The following is a 23,520-nucleotide window of genomic DNA, read 5'->3' on the forward strand; positions in this document are numbered from 1 at the left end:
AAAAAAAAAAAAAAAAAAAAAAAAGGCCATTGATATGAGCTAATTCCAAGTTAAATTTATCACTAATTAACACTTCAAATGAAACCTGATGAATTCGGGACTGAAGTATTAAAAGGAATTTGGAGAATTTTGAGAGGAATAAATACAGTATTTAAGGGGTATAATACATGATGGATAAAAAAAAAATAAAGAGAAATGAAAAGGTCAAGAAAATAACAGTATGTCCAGAGGTTATTCAATGTTTATCTACATTGTGAATGAATTTTTTTTTAATTTTCAATTTTTTGACATGAGAAATATTTTAAAAATAAAGAAAATATGAAGAAGGAGGTTCAACACTTCACTTTTGAATAAAAACAAAGAACTGCTACTTAGCTCTACTTGAGGTGTTTTTCCATATGAAAGCAAAAAGCAGCTAGAGTCATATTTCTAAAAATGAAGATGTGATTTTCCATTCTCCTGCTAAGTCCTTCGTACTTCCATTCTGCAGCTCTACCTGTCCCTCTGCCTGTAAAGCTTTTTCCCATATTAAGCATGTATTTGAGTGCTCCACTCCCAAAAAGATGGCCACTCCCTCCATACAAGTCTCCATATATTCTCTGTCACACTATTTGAAATTATTAATTTATACATACTTTCACTCTATTAAACCAAAAAGATTCTCAAATGCAAAAGCTATGCCTTCTTTATGGTTTTCACCCCAAACCTGCCACATATGAGACAAAAAAAAATTTAATTGATTGATGAATGACTGAACGAGTGGATGGAAGTACCAAAAACAAAAGGCTGGTGATGATATACAGATTGCCCACAAACACATGAAAGGATGCTCAACATCACTAATAGTTAAAGAAATGCAAATCAAAACTACAATGAGGTATGGCCTCACACAGGTCAGAGTGGCCATCATCAAAAAATCTAGAAACAATAAATGCTGGAGAGGGTGTGGAGAAAAGGGAACCCTCTTGCACTGTTGGTGGGAATGTAAATTGGTACAGCCACTATGGAGAACAGTACGGAGGCTCCTTAAAAATCTAAAAATAGAACTACCATATGACCCAGCAATCCCACTACTGGGCATATACCCTGAGAAAACCATAATTCAAAAGAGTCATGTACCACAGTGTTCACTGCAGCACTATTTACAATAGCCAGGACAAGGAAACAACCTAGGTGTCCACTGACAGATGAATGGATAAAGAAGATGTGGCACATATATACAATGGAATATTACCCAGCCATAAAAAGAAATGAAATTGAGTTATTTGTAGTGAGGTAGATGGACCTAGAGTCTGTCATACAGAGGGAAGTAAGTCAGAAAGAGAAAAACAAATACCGTATGCTAACACATGTATATGGAATCTAAATTTTAAAAATGGTTCTGAAGAACCTAGGGGCAGGACAGGAATAAAGACACAGATGTAGAGAATGGACTTGAGGACACAGGGAGGGGGAAGGGTAAGCTGGGACGAAGTGAGAGAGTGGCATGGACATATATACACTACCAAATGTGAAACAGATAGCTAGTGGGAAGCAGCTGCATAGCACAGGGAGATCAGCTCAGTGCTTTGTGACCACATAGAGGGGTGGGATAGGGAGGGTGGGAGGGAGACACAAGAGGGAGGGGATATGGGGATATATGTATATGTATAGCTGTTTCACTTTTTTATACAGCAGAAACTAACACACCATTGTAAAGCAATTATACTCCAATAAAGATGTTAAAAATAATAATAAAATAAAATAGATAACCAACAAGGACCTACTGTATAGCACAGGGAAATCTACTTAATAATCTGTAATAACCAACATGAGAAAAGAATCTGAAAAAGAATGGGTATATGTATATGTATATGTATAACTAATTCACTTTGCTGTATACCTGAAATTAACACAATATTATAAATCAACTATACTCCAATAAAAATTTAAATAGATAAATAATTTTAAAAATTAAAATAAATAAAATTTTTCAAAAGGCTGGCAACGATAACCCTTCATGTTTTTAATCTGAAATTTTAGTAAAAATGTTCTAAAAGAAAAAATATATTTTGGCATATTGACATTTTATTGTTGTATTAACTCCTACATCCCTCTGTAAACACAAAACACACACACACCACAACACACACACACACACACACACACACACACACACACGCATGCACACATAAGCACACAAATATTCCAAGTTAAAATATAAACTCTGTTAGTTTGGACTTCACATATTTAAAATTTCATAGTTTTTACATAGGTAGGGCTACTAAAGTTATTAATGACTGTGACTGATTCAAAAGATTTAAATGGGGGAAATAAAAGTTCCTCCTTAAAAGAACAAATCTGCTCTTTGTCAATGAGGAGGTGAGACCAAATAATCAATAAGGATCTTCTGAATTCTCATTTTAAACAATTTTTCCCATGATGTCAGACTTCCATTAAGATTGGACACACTCATGTTTTACAAAGGAACAGCGTTTTAAAACGAAGTGAAAATAGTTTTTCAAATGATAGCATAGTTGAATAAATATGAACTAATTCTCTAGACATTCTATAGTAATGTATTTTTTGCTATTTTAAACTAATTCGAATAAATTATAGTATATAGTTACCACTGGGGGGGAAAAACTGTTAAAATGCATCTTCCTTCCTGCTAGCAAAGGCCACCTGAGCTATTCCCATAATTTAGAGTGTGTAGGCAATTTCTGGCACAGAAAGTAAAGAAAGTAAGTAAAGTGTAAGTAAAGTAAGTAAAGAAAGTATAAAGAAACTATTGGGTAATTCTAGCAAATAGCGCTAGTTTGAGCAAATGTAACAAAACAACAATCCTTTATAATCCAACGAGCCATGCTTTAAAAGCTCCCAGCGTTCGATAAGAGATAACGGGACAACGAACAATTGGAAACTGGAATTTTAAAAACAATATATAATTAAAAATTGAAATTAAAAAAAAAAGAAAACCACAAACACAAAAAAACTGTTAACGATGAAAACTTATTATGCCAGGCCTTAGTATGGCTTGACTTGGAAATTTAGTTTCAGAGGCTTTTGTGAATATACCAAGGAAAGAGGACCTAGGTGTATCTTATTCCCACAGGCCACCAACAGATATTTGCTTAACGGAGAAAAAATTAATATATAGTACAGGAGAGAACCTGACAGATGCTTAACATTATTGAGTGATAGCAATGCTCAATCTCATCTGTGATCAAACACTATGAAGTATCCTCCTAAGGATAAACTTATTACAAATAAGAAGTGAAAATTCAATTATGGAGAAACTTTCAGTTTCAGCTCTGATATGCAAAAAGCTTGCAAGTTTCACTGTATTTGTGAATACAGATAATGCTGTACAAAATGAAAATCAATGACTTTTCTCAGACGTGATTAATAAAACATGTAACTATGAAAGAATTAAAAAAAAAAAAAGATAACGGGAAAAGGAATTTCCTGTCATGGGTGAGATGCGGCAACAAAAACAACCAAATTGACTCTGCTTTACAGAACAATGAAAAGAAAACAACCTTATATTTGTATTATTTCACACATATTTGAATTTGCTGGATTCTCACTGTCCCAGTTTTAAAATGGAGTTTAACTGTTAAGTATTTTGAAAAATTTCCTGATGTAGACAAAAAATATTTTCTGGGCACCCAAAACTTTTTCAAAAACAGAAATTATAATACTTTTTCAAAAACTCAATCTTCACCATTGTGATCTGGCATTTACCTGAAAATGAATAAAGCTTACCAGACTTTAGAAACAAGTATTCAAATATATTTACCCAGGACTTGCCCGGTGTCACAGTGGTAAGAATCCACCTGCCAATGCAGGGGACATGGGTTCGAGCCCTGGTCCGGGAAGATCCCACATGCTGCGGAGCAACTAAGCCTGTGTGCCACAACTACTGAGCCTGAGCTCTAGAGCCTGCAAGCCACAACTACTGAGCCCATGTGCCTAGAACCCATGCTCTGCCACAACAGAAGCCACCACAATGAGAAGCCTGCACACTGCAACGAAGAGTAGCCCTCACTCACCACAACTAGAGAAAGCCAGCACAAAGCAACGAAGACCCAATGCAGCCACAAATAAATAAATAAATAAATTTAAATATATATATATTTACCCAACTATATCTGATTAAATGCAGTAAATGTCTTGCATGTTTTGTATGCTTTTTATTCATCTTTCAATTGAATATATTCAAGAGCTTGCCATACCATGGCTTGTCTTCATAAATGGCAAATCCTGTCTCTGAATTATCACTGACAGTCTCCCTTCATGTAGGACACAAAGTCCACAAACTGATATAGGTGAATGAAAGCTGCGACTGATGCCAATTTTCTGATTGTCAGTCCATCTCTTCCGTCTCAAGACTAAAAAAAGCAAGATTGATATGACCTGAAAGGACTTACCAATTGAGTCCTAAAACTCAACGTCTAGCCTTGTGATTTGTTGTAATCAATCTGAGAAAAGACCCAGTGTCCTTGTACTTTACTTACTCCAGTCCAGTTGCCTTAGTTAACCTCTGGTTGGCATTTCCCTTTGTAAAAAAGTGAAATGTATATGTATACAATTTACATGCCATAGAGCTCACTCATTTAAAATACACAATTCAGTGGTTTTTAGAATATTTACCAAGTTGTGCAACCATCACCACAATCTAATTACATTTATGCAGAACATTTTCATCACCCCAAAAAGATCTCTCAAAGGAAGAACAGAAGAAAGAAAGGGAAAAAGAGGAAGAGAGAGAGAGAGAAGTAAGTAAGGATGAGAAGAGAAAAGCTACATAGAAAGAATTTCATTTAAAAGAGTGAAAATAATGCTTACAAAAAATAAAAATTAAAAAAAAACATTGGAAATATAAATTCAATAAAATTTTTAAAGTATATTTCTCATTTTATTCTAGATGCTTATATCCTTCCTTCCTTTTTCATAATTAATATTATTAATTATTAATTAGTCACAGGATGGGCAAAAGATTCCTGGAATAGGGCTTTGTGCTCTAAAATAGAGCACTGGGGCATCTTGATTTAGTTTTATCACTTTGCAAACCGAGAAATTCACTTTTAACTGAGAGTGGTTGCACTCATTCCATGTTACCTTGAGGAATTTTGAAATAATGAAGGTATTTTTGTAATTGAGGCAGTGAGACTGTAACTAGGGACTCTCATCTCCTCAGCATTATTCCAACTCTATTTCTTACTTATGATATGGCTGTGACTTTATGCTTACCATACCTGACTTCTACCCTAGACCACCACTAACTTAGCTTAGCTTGCTGCTAATGGAAAAAGCTGATGATGCCTATCAAGACTGAAGATTAGTTCTATCTGCTTCACCTTTGTCTTTGTCCCTTATTTCTTGCTTTTCAGGACTAGCTAGCCAGAGATTTCTGACTTAGATAATGTTCCGGCTGCAAGCAAGACTTGATGGCTACCTGGAATCATGTGACCAAGACATCATCTCTGAAAATACAAGATTGCCCCCTCTCCAGCTTGTAGCCCTTTCTTTTCCCTATGTAATCTCCCAGCCAAACCTGGGGAATTGGGAGTTGGTTCTTTGGGACATGAGTCCACCTTCATCCCAGGATTACTGGCTTCCTCAACAAAGCTATCTTTCCTTTTGCCTACCACTTGTCTCTCAGTATTGTATTCTTGAGCAACGAGGAGCCAAACCTGAGTTAGGTAACATTTTCCTTTAATTCTTACTGTAACACTCATTTTCAGGACTCAGTTGGAAAGTCCTTCCAGGGTCTTAGCAATCTTGTGCTTTTTAGTCTCCTGATGGAAGAGATGGACTGGCAATCAGAAGAGTGGAATCAGCTGCAGCTTTAATTCACCCCTATTCAACTATTCTTTCTTTTCTAAGGTCATGTTCCAGGTACTTCTATTCTTTCTTCTCCAATTGCAAACAACTTTTTTCTCTGATTTGCTCTACACTGACAAAGGATTTAGACAGACATTAACATTTCATCTAAACATACTTTTCTTTGAAATTTGCTAGGTCAGAAGAATAAATGTCACATTCCCCAAATTATCATGGGCCTCTTCAAAAAGCCAACTCCCAGGAATTATCACTAAACTTTTCAAGTATCTGGGCTACATTTCACAGATGGATATACAGAGTCCTGCAGTCTTCTGAGATAAAGTTGCCTTATTACTTAGATCAAATAGATTTTATCTGAGATCATGTTAGCTGGCCCTGAGATATAGAAACCATAGTAGCCTTCATGCTATAGTCTTTAAAAAAAAAGTCCCCCAAATGTGCCCTTTGCTCTTGTCTGCAAAATACACAATTTCCTTAGATTTACTCCTTATGCTATCAGAGGCTCCAATGAACTATATGAAGAAAATTCTCCAGATCACATTAATCTATAGCAAGGAATCTTGGTTATTTGCAAAGCAATCTGAGACTGTTAAAATGAAGCAAGTGAATTTTAAGTTCTTAAATACTTTTAAAGTCATTTTTAAAACACTGCATTTGAACATCTTAAGACTTATTCCACATGATAACATATATACTCCTGATGTAATACTATGCCATAAAACCAAGAATTATAATTTATTACAAAGGAGTTATAACACCACCTATTCACTCTGTTAGAATCCTGTTTTATAATAATAAAACAGTCATGCAAATTAATTCCACTTAAGAAATTATAAATTAGTCTAATTATATAAAGTTTGTTTCTTGAAGAAATCAGAACTATTTCTGTCATTGTGTGATTTAAAAAATTTACACAGATTCAAATACATAAATTGAAATCATTTTCCTGTCACAAATATCATTTTAGAATAGAACAAAATTACAAGCCCCTGACATATTACAAAAACTCCTTTTAATGATTATAGCATTGAGTTCTAAGAGGAATTGCCAAGCTAATGACATATTAAACCTTTCCAGCTTCAGCATTCTTTTGAACACTCTGGGAGGGCAAGCATCTTATCTGTCAAATCCTTCACTTAGTTCTTGCTAAATTAAGCTCTAAAAAATACACAAATTACTATTTTTGCAATGAAGATTACTGAAGTGTTATGATTTAGAATACCAGCCTACTGGCTAGAATCATACTAATAAGTCATAAAACTGATTTGTCTAATGGTTACACAGCTGTAGTCAATCTTCCAATTTAAAAATATATTTATGTAGCTTCTTTGTAAAGAAAATGACAGAATTCAGTAGACATATAACAAAAACTGGTCACCAACTAGAAGCATATAAAAATCAATCAATACCTAAAAACATTTTCCTTATATTATAAAACACTAACTTAAGTTTATTTTAATACATTAAAAAAATTTAGTGTTTAATCAAGCAAATTGAAACAGGAACATCTCTCAACAGATACAATAACTGACTTATATAATATGATTTATTCCCCGAATAGTCATTTTAACATTTAGTCATAATTAGTGCATAAAGTATAGATTTTTAAATTATTAATTTCTTTTATTTAGAGACAATGTCAGAGAATTTGAAAATCTAAAAAATACATAAAAGGGATAAACAGACTTCTCTCAAGAAATACTCCATCTTTAAAAGAAGTAACAAAAGTATCTTTCAATCATTCAATCCCTTATTTAAGCAATTATTTACTGTGAATTATATTGTGGATGATATTTTAATACAAGCGAACAAGACAGAATTAACCTATGCCTGATGGAGCTGATACACTATCAGGGAAGACAGAAATTGGAGAAAAAAATAATTGAACACATAATGAGAAGAAAAAAAAATACCTAGGGTACTAAGGTGGCATATTATAAGAAAACCTTAACTAGTGTAAAAAAAGTCAAGGGGTCCTTTTTGGAGGAAGTAATGTTTAAACTACAATTTGAAAGATATAAGTGAGGTTTACCAAGCAGAAGGAACAGGGTGTGCAAAGGTCTGAGGGTGTGCAAACACGGCATTCAAAATACTGAAAACAGGCCAATAAGGATGAAGAGTGGAGAAAAGAGGAAGCAGTGACAACAGACAGAACTGAAGAGATGAGACCAGGAAGAAACCTGTTGGGCACATTAAGCCTTGTAATAGGAAGCAACTGAAGTTGCCTGGGAGATATTAAATCTGCATGTAAATTTACATATTAATATATGCATACTGCTGAAGTAAATACTAGAAGAGTTAAAAAGCTGTTGCTTGTAGCTCAGGCAAAAGATGATGGTAGAGAAACAAGGTTGTCTCTGAGATTGGAAGCAAGTGAATGCCTTATATTTTAAAAGTCTGAAAGACAAGATTTAGTGTCTGAAAGTAAGGGGATGTGGAAGACAGACAAAGTAATCACAGAATTAAGGCTTTAGCAGCAGTGTGAAGCCCCAGTAGATCTGGAAGAGTGGACTACTTCTAGGAAACAGATACAGGTCTTCCAGTCAAAGAGAAGCTGCCTTACCTGACTTGATACAGTTTTAGATTAACTGTTTAATCAAATTTGCTGTTCAAGGAGCTTAAGCCCTTCATGAAAACTGAAAGATGATTGGAAACTTTTACAAAGACCTCAGAGTGAAGGGTGAAAGCATGATGCTTTTGCATTTAAATGTACATTGGATTTATCATCAATAAAAACAAGGAACTTTTATAAAGTATTTATTAAAGATGAAAACGAACAACATAATATTTAATTGGGCTTTGTAAAATCGCCATCATTTTCTTATAAAATTGGGGACGTAAATCCTGATCCAGAAACATGGAATTACTGCAGAGGAAAGATAAATGATAATCAAGGTGCACTCTAAGAAGCACCAAAAAAGCAGATAAAAAAATGAGCATAATTTGCTTACAAGGCTGACTGAAAATTTTGTTGTAGCAATTTGCAAGTACGAAATATTTAAAATCATAGCATCAGGCATCTCTAAACTACAGCTTGTATCTATTAGGTGGTTAAGGAGAGAGTACATATTATCCTGAGACAAAAAAACAACAAAATACCTCAAGAGGAAAATGCTTCTTAGTATTGGAGTATTGGAAGAGAATCATTGAATCATGAAAATTAACGTCCTGCACATAAATTGATGTTCCGTCTCAAACCCAGCAGCAATTCAAGTTCAAGTCAGCAATCTTCTGACTTGAGTTGTCACAGAAAATTCATAGAAAATGCTCTAATACATAGTTGCAGACTTATTAGCCAAAAACATTATCAGTGACTATAAGCAGTAACGTAGCCCTATCTTGGGTGTTGCCAACATGTGAATACACCTGGCTAATTCTATAAAAATAACAGAAACAGTTCAATATGTAATCAATAAAACTTATAGATACAGAAAGATTATGCTTAAGATACTGATCTATGAGTAACCTCTCAAAGAGACCCCAAATTGTATCCTGAATATAAGTGTTCCAGCAACATGAAGAGACAGACCAATCCACAATGAACAGGAAGAGACATGTGTGAAATTTTGAGGAGCATAGGAAGATAACCAACAATTTGAAGTAAGGGATGGGGTTGTCCTTGTCTATCGATGGAAGCGAGGAGGGATGGATAGTTAAATCCACAGATACAGAAGTGGAATTTAACCTTCACATAGTCCATGCTTCTGTATATTGTTCACGGACACCTCTATGGGGTCTTTCTTATTATGAATATATTCTTTTGTACTTGAATGGGAATTTCAAACTATAAAATGTTGGCACTGTCTGAAGCCTAACAACTTCTACATATTGGTTAGATTTATCTGTAAGACATTAGTTTGCAGTTATTTAATGATTTCATTACATTTTCCATTATTATTTTATTTTAAAAAAATAAGCAAAAAACTGAAAAGGCAGGTTCTATTTTTAAAGAACTTCCTCAGTTCAAGGCCATGGAAATTGAGAAGGAAGAGGCTGCAGTAATGTTCTTGCACTGGAATGTAAGCCCAGAAGGGCAGGGGTTTTGTCTGTTTTGTTTCCTACTGAAGCCACAGTGCCTAGAACAGTGCCAGGTACCTGGTGGTTGTTCCCTAAATATTTGCAGAATGGAAGAGGGAATGAATGAATGAATATAATCTCAGATCATGACTAAGTAGCACAGGTCCACACACTGAGACCACCAATTCCAGTAACTTAAAGTACCTGCCTAGGAAAGCTGGAATAATGTCCTCAAATGCCCGTATCTACATTCTCACCCTTGTAGGCTTGAGGCAGGGAGAAGCGAGACAAAGTACAAGAAGTAGCCAGATCTTACACTGCACTCGTACACATCTGATATTATTTCTGAAATATCAGCAATATGCACCTTTAATAACACTTATTAAGAAGCACTGTGAGATGCTCAACATCGCTAATCATCAAGGAAATGTAAATCAGAACCACAATGAGATATCATCTCACATCTTTCAGAATGGCTATCATCAAACAAGAACACAAATAACAAATGTTGGCAAGGATGTGGAAAAAAGGGAACCCTCGTACACTGTTAGTGAGAGTGTAAACTGGTGCAGCCACTGTGGAAAACGGTATGAAAATTTCTTAAAAAACTAAAAACAGAACTACCATATCACCCAGCAATTCCACTCCTGGGTACATACCCGAAAAAAAGGCACTAATTCGAAAAGATACATGCACCCCAAAGTTCATAGCAGCATTATTTACAATTGCCAAGATATGGAAGCAATCTAAGTGTCCATCAACAGATAAATGAATAAAGAAGATATACATTGGAATACTACTCAGCCATAAAAGAACAAAATCTTGCTATTTGCAGCAACATGGGTGGACCTGGAGGGCATCACGCTAAATAAATTAAGTCAGACAGAGAAAGACAAATACTGTATGATATCACTTATATGTGGAATCTATAAAATACAACAAACTAGTGAATATAACAAAAAAGAAGCAGACTCACAAATATAGAAAACAAATTAGTGGTTACCAATGGAGAGAGGGAAGAGGGGAAGGCCTATATAGAAGTGGACTTTTAAAAATATATGTTAAATAATACATACTATTGTCTATATTCATGCATCATACCAAATCATACTGACTAGTTACTGAAATAGCTTGATTCTGTACTACTGAAAACATTGATGACCCAGCAATTTTGCAAGTCGGAAAAAACAAAGGACTCCAAAAGATTCCATGTTTCCTCAGCATTATACTTACGGGTATCAGGGGTAGAAGAAAAAAGTGTTCAACACCTTTTCAACACTAACTTAAAGGGTTTGTTTGCAATGAAATATTAAGAATATGACTGGAAATCTGTTAGGCTTGGGAATAATAAAGTTAAACCACATTATATCTAGGTTTGGCAATGGAAAGAAACAAGCCAGTGCTAAAAAGCTAAAAATCTACAGTATAACCTTGGAATAAAAACAATGAAAATATTTTTGTTACTATTTGGAAACTTCCAAAGCTCAGAAGACAGAAAAAACATTCTGTATGCCCTACCACGCAGATAGACCCATGCACAATGCTCTCTATTTCTAGAATAAATATCCAGTCATTATAAAAGACTGACAAAATAGAGTGCCCTCTGCTACTTTTTAAAGTGGGTTCAATTTATTTCCTAAATGAGGGTTGGGATGGAGAAAAGGTGCACTCTTTACTTTTTTGCATTCCAATACTTTGTTTTTTATCAGAGTTTATTTTCTTCAGCATTGTTTATACTGTCCCTGAGAAGTGAGAATAAACAGTGAGAAAAACAGCTCAAACTCTACACAGAGAATAAATGTCTCAAACTCTACACAGACAAAAAAATTTTCTCCCTGTTGTTAAGCTACACTTATCAGAAAATAACTTACTGAAACTCTGATTATGATAATATTTGAGACTGAAATATTTTCTATGGTTTTAGTGTTGAAATATTTGACAATGTTATAACGTAAAAATTATACATCATACTGTAATTTTGAAAAGAATTATGCAAAAAGAAACCAAAGAAGGCAGCATTCTCAAAAAATAATTTTTGTTTTGGAGCGATATAATGACCTTTGTCCTCCATCTTCATTCCTGATTTTTAACACTATTTCTAACATTTCAAAGATACAGTGGAATTTTAGGTTGAAATATTTCTCATCTATGCTTTGGCCTAGTTGAAATGTTAAAGGAATATGATCAAGTTTTTAATTCACTTGATTTCTGCTTTATTCTCTTCTATTCAAGGAATATCTCTCCCATCCCTCGCTGTTACATGTAAATTGCACTGTGCTTAGTTTATTAACTCTTGTTATCTCAGTCCTGTAATCTGTCTTCAAAGAGAGTGAGGGAGGGCTTCCCTGGTGGCGCAGTGGTTGAGAGTCCGCCTGCCGATGCAGGGGACGCGGATTCGTGTCCCGGTCCGGGGGGATCCCGCGTGCCGCGGAGCGGCTGGGCCCGTGGGCCATGGCCACTGAGCCTGCGCGTCCGGAGCCTGTGCTCCGCAACGGGAGAGGCCACAACAGTGAGAGGCCCTCGTACCGGGGAAAAAAAAAAAAGAGAGTGCGGGAAGAAAGGGTAACTTTGGTAGTAGGGTTCCCTGATTCTCCTCATCGTTGCTGATATCTGAACACTTCAGTGTTTTCCTCTAACCCGAACTTACATCCTCCATGTCCAGACCACAAAAGATAAACGGGGCTTCTGCAGGTTTGAATACCTGACTAAGCTCCTCTGCGGTATCACAGCTAAGCAACTAGTTACTCATCCCTGAACTCAAGGCTTCTCCAGGAATCTGGAACCTACCATTTATGAGAATGGCACACTCTTAGTGTCACACCAACCTTTGGTAAGGGTCCTCCCCAGGGCATATCTTGAGTTGTGGCTTCCTTCTCAAATCTGACACTACATCCTTTTTTGAATTTCTCATACTTTCTGGTCTATTGAAGGTTCTCTGATTTATTTTCTAACACAGTTCTATAATGAATTACATATATTTATTTTCTGTTCTATCCAGGGATAGATATTATTCAGTGGGATATTACTGTGTGTGCTTGGTTTATCATAAAGAATAGAAAATTTGTAATTTTCTTCTCAAAATAAAATTTAATATCAAGTATAAGCTTAAATTATCAAAGGGGATATCAAAAACTCTTTTAATATTCTCATTACCCTGAAAACTTACTATTGCTGTTTGCATCAGTGTTATCTTAGAACAAGGAACTAATGTTTTACTTTCTCAAAATGATGTTTTCATCCTTTCTAGTTAAACAAAATAAGAGATTTATCTTTGAATCTCTTTATACTAGAAAACATGTAAATAAAACTATAAACAGAATATGAAGTAAGAGAAGAGTTAAGGGATCTGAAATAAATGAAATATGAGGAGAATGAGAGGTACAAAAATGTGGGAGAAGATGAAATGTGTAACGTGTATAGCAGACAGCTGTATCTCAGATCTTCCCACTAGAAGAAGACAAGGGAATACTGATGAAGTGCTTGATATTTTTGAATTAAAATACTTTCTCTCATGTTCATCTACGTTTCTTCATGCAGTAGAGTGTAATGGGTAAAATAAAGACTCTCATGTACTAGAGTGTAATGGATAAAATAAAGACTCTTCCTGGGTTCTAATCCCCTCTCTACCATTTGATCTTGGGCAAGTTTACTTTACTACTTTCTGCCTAAGCTTTCTCATCTGTAAACTGAGTTTCCTACCTCAAAATATCTCTGTGAGGATTAGATATGTTCATTTGTAAGGACAGCTTAAAACGGTGCCTGACACTAAACATGTAAGTGTTAGCCATAATAATTCATATTATTAAAGTTGCTAGGACTGCCGTGGCAGATTCTTAATTCTCAGGAGTTTAGAAAACTCTACTCAAGAATGGGAAGATGGAGGGGAGAAGCACATAAACTCCAAGCAAGTAGATTCTCCAGTAGAATTTCAGGTTCATAGTCCTAATTAAGTGAAATTTTACATAGGACAAGTCACCTAAAATATTTTTGGGATAGGCTAACTAAATGATATAAGGGATATAAACTTGCTTTAAAAAAGTCACTCTCCACTGAAATGTAAGTGCACTTTTTTCTTATAATTATTGTTATCTATTTTCTTTTAAAATAATTAACCAAGAAATGTATTTCTAGTATATCTATTACTAGAGTTTATTTGAAACTATTTTTAAAGAAAGAAGGTCTGCTTACTTTATAGTCATTAGCAAGTAAAATGTTTGAACTTTGAACTATCCTTAAACAGCAAAATATTTATTCATCATCCCAGGTCAGGATTAGCAAATAATTTTATCGAGGAATCAAAGTAAACAATGCTATTTAAGCAACTAACAAAATTCTGAAGAAAAACAAAAACTCCCACAGAAGTATCAAATGATTTTCCTAATTGCAAGTACTGGCCAGCATTTGGCCTTTTATAAACTTTATTATGAGACTTTAATTAAGCTGTGTTATCGCTTCATAATCACAAAAAAAGAAAATAGCCTAAAGATGACATGAGAATTTTAATTGCCCCGTCACATCATCCAGTAAGTGTTAATGGACTTGTTGTTTAATATTCTGAAATTGGGTGGAAAAAAACAGAAGAACATGCAAATATGTTCTGTTCTCACAGCATGACCCTTGATATGTAAAGTAGATTTAATAGTAAAGCTCTAATTTTGCATTCCAGAAACCTAAATACCACTTCAGTCTTACAAAATTAGTAAAATCTTCACAGGAATGTTATGTCTAATCACCTTACATAAGGCAACCTGGCATTACTGATGATAACTTACATAAAAGGATCAATTTCTATGTTCTTTAAATTGCTTATTCACTGACATGGTTTTCAAAATCAAGTGAAAAGGGCTTTCAATCCAAATGTATTTCCTATTTTATGTCCAAAAGTAGAAGTTTTTCCCCTGATTTATCCAATGGCTACTTAGCCCAACTGAGGATGTGCAATCCATAACCCCATACATATTTCAAGATATTTTATGAAATACCTGGCTCAGGTGATATAATTCTTTATTCACTCACAAGTCTTTTTTCCTCCTAAGTCAAAAGATACCCAATCCTTGAAATCAATTACTTAGTTTTAAAAACACTGTGCTATGAAAAATCTTATTTCAGGTATATTTTATGTGCTAAATTTTACCAAAAAATGCCTTTTCCCCCTCGTTATAAAAGTAGTATATGCTCATTGGACCCACTATATTTTAAAAATGTTAGAAAGAATAAAATTAAAGTCACCGAGGAATAACCACTGCTAACATTTAGATGCATTTACTTTTAGTGTTTAATATTAAAGGTTACCAGGTATACACAGTGTTGAGATCTACTGAAGATACAGCTGTGTGTCCCAGTTTCACTCTTTTCACTTTCTTTCTCTTTGCATTTCATAATGGTTATTCCCTCAGTGGCACCCCACTACATTCAGGATAATGTCAAACTCCTTACACGTTCCCTTAATCATCTGTCCCAAAGAAACTCTTCACCATCCTTTCTCCTCTCTACCTCTTGCCAGCCCCATTTACTCTTTGCTCCAGTTGAACTGAACTACTGACACTTTCAGTTCTTCCAATGAACTATGCTTCCTCACAAATGCTGGGAGGGTCCATTATACATCCCTTTCCTTCTGCTGAACATCCACCCTCAGTTAGACATTTCCTTCAGGTAAGCTTCTCTAACATACCCCACGTACAGGCCCAGGGACCCTGCTAGGAATACCAACAGTATCATGTACCCTCCCTAGAGTGGGTTAAACACCATCTCCCCAAAATTCATGTTCCCTCAGAACCTCAGCGTGTGACCTTATTTGGAAATAGGGTCTTTATAGATGTAATTACTTCCGGATCTTGAGGTAAAATCATTCCAGATTTAGGATAGGCCCTAAATCCAATGACTGGTATTTTTAGAAGAGAGGACACACCCAGAGACACACAGGGAAGAAGGCCACGTGAAGATGGAGCCAGAGATTGGAGTTAGGCTGCCACCCGCCAAGAAAGACCATCAGCCACCAGAAGCTGAAACAAACGAAGGAGGATCCTCCCCTAGAGTCTTTGGAGGACACGTGACCCTGCTGACACTTAGGTTTCAGACTTCTAGCCTCTAGAATTTTTGTTGTTTAAGGCCACCCAGTTTGTGTGTAGCCCTAGGAAACTAATACAGCTCCCATTCTAGACTTCCTGCAATATATTAAGTGTTGCACATACTTCAATTCTCACTAGACTACAAGCTCTGTGCAAAGCCACGACTAATTCCACTGTTTATAGTTTTATTTTCACTGCTTAGGACAGCACTTGGCACATGACAGACAATAAACATATGTATAAAAAAAGGAACAAATAAATGTTTGAAACCTGAGCAACATTATTATTTAATCTATGTTAATTTTACTGGTAAAATCTTTATTATTTGAGCTTTTTACCACTAGAGTTTGATGGCTTTCAAATGACAGTTCCGAAGAAAGGTTTTAGAAACATCTACTGTTTTTACTTACCCTACAGAGACTTCCCAACCTGGTCCCAAAACGTTGAAATTCTTTTGGGGAACCTACCTTCTCCACATGCTGGCAGTCTCGGGAGAATTGTTAATCAAGTGCCATGGTTCCTGGCTGAGGGCAAATGATTGAGACCCAGCCATGCACACTGGCTTTGTGAATGTGTGAGAAACAGCATTAAACCACAGTATCGGTCCAGATTTAGCTCCATGGCAGTACTCTTCACAGTCTCTCTCCACTTGCTGCTTTCTGGATCCCTGGAAACGCTCTGGCTGCTTGCTGTCTTTCCTGAGAACTTTTTTTCTGATTACCCTCTGATTCTATGAGCTACCTCATATCCTTTCAATAAAATGCTTTGTTTTGCTTAAAGTACTCAGAACTAGTTTCTGTTACTTGCAAACTAAGAACTGAAATTGATAGAGACTCTTCAAATGTAGATGTGATTACTACAGAACAGATTGCTTGTATAAACAGGTTTTGACCATCACAGATAGTCACTTGATCAAAAAGTTTCCAGTTTAGATTGTCAGGCCACTGAGCTGATGAACTATGCAATGCAAAACTCACGATTTACCAATTTCCTTCTCTCTTCATTCAGTGCACATAATTATGTAAATCCTATTCTTTTCCCTCATTTATTTCTGTCTTCATGTGTAAAAAATATCTTTTTGAAAGATTTTTTTATTTTTCACTAAACTGAATTTTCTCAATGTAAATCATGCTCTAAAAGCAAAGTAAATCATTTTATAAAGAATGTTACCTCTTAGGAAACCTTCGGAGGTCAAAAAAACCCCCAGAATGTTACCTCTAAATAACTGAAAGCTTTGATATAATATATAATACCCTCATAGCATGAATAATTAGTTTACACTAAAAAGTCAATAGATTACCACTTTGCAACATAGAGACTAACATACTTGATAAAAAACTACTTTCCCAGTTTTCACTATTTCATTCAAATAGCAATTAATTTATGAATAAACCATTCATTACAATTACATATTGCATAAATATTCAAAACATTTTTCCCTTTAAATCTCTTCGTTAAATGAAAATTAATGTTAACATTATACAGATAAAGATTAATTTGAATATCATTATTTATTAGAAGCTTGGTTTACATATACAGATGTACTGAATGTAAATTTTTAATGTACAACCAAAGGTCAGGGAAAGCAAAATGTCTTTCTTCAATCTCTTCAAATGGCTTAAAGATTATTTCCTTTGGTATTTAAATGCTGATCAAGCAGAATACATTTCCTGAAAAGGATTTGAATTTGCTCTCCACTGAGGGATTTCCCTAGAGGCTCTCTTCAGACAAGAGTGCCATTAGTCTTCCTTATTACAACCAAAGGGGGCAAAAGAAATGATACTTCTATTTCCTTTCTGCTACTTTCTTAACACTGCATCACATTTTTGTTATCTATTTATTCGACTTCTCATTATCTTGAACAACTAACTGCAGCATTCCATACACTTCCCGCCTAATATATTGTAATGTCTGTGAAGAGATGTACCTTTTAACACTCCTAAAAGCTTAAAAACACATCATAGCCTCATTCAAATCTAAATTTTATTTAGAACTTTCTCTTTTTGTCATACTTTCTTGAGCTTCTACTTCTTCTGTTTCTGAACATACCTTTGCCTTTATCCTACACTTAAACTGTCTAGTCTTTCTCCATCACTAGCCCATAGTTTTCCTTTCTCTTTCATTTGTTTCCATCTTAGATGAGTCTGTACGTTTAGCCCTTATACTGATGTTTCAGGCCTCTTCTCCTCTCTTCATCCTTCATCTCTTTCATCTTTAACTTTAGTTTACGACAGAAGAAAACCTATTCTGTGTTATATTAGACATTCTGCTGGGTGCTTTGGATATAAAAACAAACACCTATCTGACTCCTGGAAAAAGAGAATCCCAGACAAAGGCAAGCAAAAATAAAGAACATAATATATCTGGAAAGTTTTATACAATTTTATAGATCTATGTTAAGGAATGATTAAAGATACAGTTTGGATTTTAGGAAGTCAAGAGCTAGATCACAAACTAGAACTTTTTCTTGAGAATGTTAATAATAATGGGAATTACATAACTCCATTTGAGTTTTCAAAAGCCACTTTGCAGGGTAAGGTTTGAAGGATAAAAAGTTCAGAAACAGATAGACGATTTAGGGGCTATACTGCTAATTCTAGAAAGACATAATAGAAGCCCACAAACAGTAGGAGAGAGATTGAAAAGAAAGGGAGAGATGATAAAAATTTAAGAAACAGAATGAAAAAGACTGTTTAATCAATTAAGGGCTATGAATATTAAGAAAAAAGTAGAAATTCAAATTAACTCTAAGTTTTCCAATTTGACTTTCCAAAATGAGCAGTAATTCTAATCAGAGAGGTGGGAAATACAGAGAAAGATCATGATTTTTAAGAATGTGAGATAATGAGTCTAATGTCTGGCTTGTAGAGTTTGGTCCATCTACACAGATGTGTCCAACAAAAATCAAGCAAATTGAAGTAAGTCAGAAAGAGGGAGACAAATACCGTATGCTAACACATATATATGGAATTTAAGGGAAAAAAATGTCATGAAAAACCTAGGGGTGAAACAGGAATAAAGACACAGACTTACTAGAGAATGGACTTGAGGCTATGGGGAGGGGGAAGGGTAAACGGTGACAAAGCGATAAAGAGGCATGGACATATATACACTACCAAACGTAAGGTAGATAGCTAGTGGGAAGCAGCCGCATAGCACAGGGAGATCAGCTCGGTGCTTTGTGACCGCCTGGAGGGGTGGGATAGGGAGGGTGGGAGGGAGGGAGACGCAAGCGGGAAGAGATATGGGAACATATGTATATATATAACTGATTCATTTTGTTGTGAAGCTGAAACTAACATACCATTGTAAAGCAATTATACTCCAATAAAGATGGTAAAAAAAAAAAAAAAAATCAAGCAAATGGAGGCATTCAGAAATCTGATAGAATAGATAGACTCTCAGATGGCTTCCAAGGATCTCTGCCTCGTGATATCCATACCCTTTTGTGACCCCCTCCTCTTAGATGTTGGCTGGACCTAGGACTCATTCTAAAATATAGAAGACTGCAGAAGGGGTGGTATATTAGTTTCCTGTGGCTTCCATAACAAACTACCACAAACTGGATGACTTAAAACAACAGAAGTTTATTCTCTCATAGTTTTGGAGGCCGGAAGTTTGAAATCAAGGTGTCAGAAACACTACACTTCCTCTGAAGGCTCTAAGGGAGATTTTATTCCTGCCTTTTCAGGGCCTGGTGGCACCAGGTGATCCTTGACTTGTGGTCGCATCACACCAGTCCTTGCCCCTGTCCGCACAGGAACTTCTCCTTTGTGTATGTCTCATAAGGACACATGTTACTGGATTTAAGGCTCCTCTAGTTAATCCAGGATGTTCGCACTCAAGATCCTTAATTTAATTACATCTACCGTCTTTACTCTTTTTCCAAATAATGTCACATTCACAAGAAACACAGGTTAGGACTTGAACATATCTATTTGGAGGCCATCGTTCAACTCACCACAAATGGGATGACACTTCCTAGATTTGATTATAAAGGAATGCGGTTTCCATAATAGGTGAAGCAGCCCTATATAGAGAGGCCCTCCATGGCTGAGTCTGGAAGTGGACCCTTCAGCCCTAGTTGAGCTCTGAAAGGACTGCAGCTGCAGTGGACAGCTTGACTGCAACATCACAAGGGACCTACAGCCAGAGGCATCAGCTAAGCTGCACCCAGATTTGTAGCCCACAGAAAACTGTGAGATAATATATAAGTACTGTTTTAAGTGGCTAAGTTTTGAAGTGATTTATCATACAGCAATAGAAAACTAATATGGAGCTCACAAAAACGTCTAGACTAGGACAGCAATGATTAAGAGACAAGCCATGGAAATGGATTAAATTTTGCATTTAAGAAATATTTGTGGAGTATCTATGAAACCAACATTGTGGTGAGTTTTATTTAGATTTCAATTTATATCTGTAATGATAAATGACAACCCAATCCTCAAGAATCATAGTCTCAGGAAATGATAGACAAAACCACGATGCATGATATGACCAAGGAATGTAAATGGTATTATACAGGTACATAATATAAGGGAGAAAGATCTTGTCCCGGTTCCAAAAATCAGGAAAGACTTTCTGGAGAAGTTGAATTCTTAACTTCCACAAACTTACCTACTTATAACTATGTGTTAACAAAGTTCCCTTTCCTTCCAACAATGCAAAATTTAAGGCACCTCTAAGTGGTAAGGACAATTTTCCTGTCCATTACACTAAGACGTCTATAATAAATTTATTTAAGCTCTTAGGGCAAGAACATATATCCACTTTTGTGATTGCTGGAAAGGCTAAAGCTAAATTATATATACAGTGGTTATGAATAAAATCAGGTCTTCATTTCATATGTTTTGTTTGATGTAACTTATTTTTACTCTTATCATATTTGTACTTTTAAGAAAACTCATACCGCTTTTCATAGTAAATAAATGGATTCTCAATTACATAAGGAATTGCAATGAAATTTTAAAATGCTATGAGGGCTCCAGCAAAGGTATGAGCAAAAAGCAGTGAGAGAGCAAAGCAAAACTAAACCTATTATTTTACCATGACAAAAATCTTACTTTTGCTTTTTTTTCCCCCATATCTATAATGCCAGCAACATGCCACTCTTGCCTAAGATAAAAGACCCTCTCCTTAACCTCCCACCACTTCTACCACTGCTTTGTTTTCCATTTACACTACTTTCACCCTAAAGCTTCATTGATTCCTGTTTGAATTCTTGCAAAGTTTAGAAACATTGCTTCTAGTGTAACCTTGATCAGACTCGATGTCTTTGGGAAAATCACCTCAGTTGATAACCCAGTACCTGCATCTCAATATAACTAGTTACCAATTAATCTTACCTTGAATATGATTAAATTGTTACACTGTCATGGTGTATTATATTCCTTTGTTTGCCACACATGTCTCACCCACTATACTATAAGAGCCTCAAGAGTGAGGATTATGTCTTCTTCATCTTTTTTTCTACAGTTCCTACCATAGTGCCTGGCACATAGCAAGTGTTTAAACAGCTATTGATAAAAATAAAACAGAAAAGCCTACAAATTATTCTCCCTCCCTTTGGGTTTGCTCTCTCTTCATTAGTCTAACACACAAATCACTTCCAGATTAAGCTGCTTAGGATAAAACATGGATCATCTTATTCCCCTGCAACTGTCCCTCATCATATAATGATGAAATATAAATGCCATAGTACAGGAATCCAAATCACAAGAACCTACTTGCCACTACTCTGCTATATCTACCACATGCTTCCAATTTCCCGAATATCCCCTGGCTTTCTCAGCTCTGTATCTTTACTCCAATTGGCTGTCCATTTAAATGTTCACCTGCCAAAGTGACTAGGTTTGTTAGGGAAACTCGGTTTTGTTAGGGAAAATTTTTGAATGAAAAAATATAAGTCAACGGGTCTATAACTCATTATCACCTTCTGGAGGTAAATTCAGCAATAAGAATAAAAAGCCCTTAAAATATTATAGCCATTGAGCCAGTGATGCTAATTTTAGTAACATTTAGCATGCAAAATGAGCACTATATATATATGTATGTATATATAAATATATATATATTAATTTATCCATAAGGATATTCTGAGTAATAAACCCAATCTAAAAATTTTTTTAATCATTTATGTTTATATTAACAGATAACAATGAAAAATATGAAGCATTAATTCATATTCCCAAAGAGAACAAAATAGATTTGTTATAAAAATAATAAATTCAACAAAGAATATGTATATTAGCCTAATGTTGTTTAAAGGAAAAAAACAACAAAACAAAAATCAAATGCTATAGAACAAACAGGTAACAGAAGTTGTTTTTAGAAAACAGACTCATTCACGATTTCAATTTTATTTTGCTTTTATGTATTTTACCATTCCATAAAATAAAACTATCTTTTTAAATAATCAGTACAAAGTAAAAATTTTTTTATAGCTTCAAATCTTTTTTCCAAATGTTATTAAGTATATAAATAACCAATCACTTATTCTTACCTGGGTAGGTATGTTCAAATATAGTTGAAGGAATATGCAGACACTTGACTTTCAATCATCCAGTTCCCATCTGAATTTGCCTTCAATTACTTTCTCTCTTGTGTATATCAGATGAAATTACACATAACTAAAAATAAAATTAAAATTGGACTCAGTAGAATTAATCAATAATTATATTTATGTGTATTTTAATTTAGTTATTACAATGCATATTCTAAAATTCCAATTACATTTCTTGTGAAAGTTCAAGAAAGTTACCCAGTAACAGGAAAACAATGGTAAAGCATGTTATTTTTTTGAAAAGGTAGAGTAACAGATTGTTAGATAAGGGCAAATAGTAGGATTGCTAGATAATGAGTTAAATGTTTTAACTCATGGATATGTTACTATTAAAGAACAGTGATGGTTGGTTGACCATATACCCCCTTTCTCCCTCAGGCTGTACGACAACTAGGCCCAGCTGTCTCCTTCACTTATTAGCTAATTAGACTAACCAAGTGCATACTCTGTCCTGGATTAAGAAGGTGAAACAGAATTTTAGAAAGCACTGATCTATTTTAACTTTCATTGCACTTCAACTGCTATGGAGAAACATTTAGGTAGCTCATCCTTCTATTTATTCTCATGCTATAACTAGAACAGACACAACGGCTTGTTAAGATTCTTACATTTTTATTCCAACACACAAAAGGAAGAAGTCCTTCCAGATGCAACAGCACAAATTATGCCTTCCCTTAATTCCATCATTTCAAATGGACCTCTGAACATAAATTCAAAAGCAGCAAAAAAAATTCATAGTATAGTATTTCTTCTTGCCAAAACAGCAAAAATATCCTTTTTTTTTTTTTGAGGGGGAGGAGGAACACAAGTACAAAAACATATCAAACTCTTTTGTTGTGTCTCCCTCCATAACTCTGATACAGACCATTGGTAAAGCCAGACCTGTACTTTTTTTTTTTTATGCGGGCCTCTCACTGTTGTGGTCTCTCCCGTTCCGGAGCACAGGCTCCGGACGCGCAGGCTCAGCGGCCATGGCTCAAGGGCCCAGCCGCTCCGCGGCATGTGGGATCCTCCCGGACCGGGGCATGAACCCATGTACCC

General features: G+C 35.3%; 1 protein-coding gene across 3 annotated transcripts in view; it reads right to left on the reverse strand.

The window, feature by feature from the left end:
* GULP1 (GULP PTB domain containing engulfment adaptor 1) overlaps positions 1-23,520 on the reverse strand; it is a 267,960-nt gene that overhangs the window by 152,733 nt on the left and 91,707 nt on the right. For all 3 annotated transcript variants that reach the window (XM_027126188.1, XM_027126198.1, XM_027126195.1), the window contains exon 2: positions 22,420-22,546. The gene's annotated coding sequence lies outside the window, so the exon portion shown is untranslated. The remainder of the gene's footprint in view (positions 1-22,419; positions 22,547-23,520) is intronic.

This window comes from Aethalodelphis obliquidens, unplaced genomic scaffold (genome assembly GCF_003676395.1).
Source record: "Aethalodelphis obliquidens isolate GAN/ISIS:26980383/991018 unplaced genomic scaffold, ASM367639v1 scaffold2, whole genome shotgun sequence".
Lineage (NCBI taxonomy): Eukaryota > Metazoa > Chordata > Mammalia > Artiodactyla > Delphinidae > Aethalodelphis > Aethalodelphis obliquidens.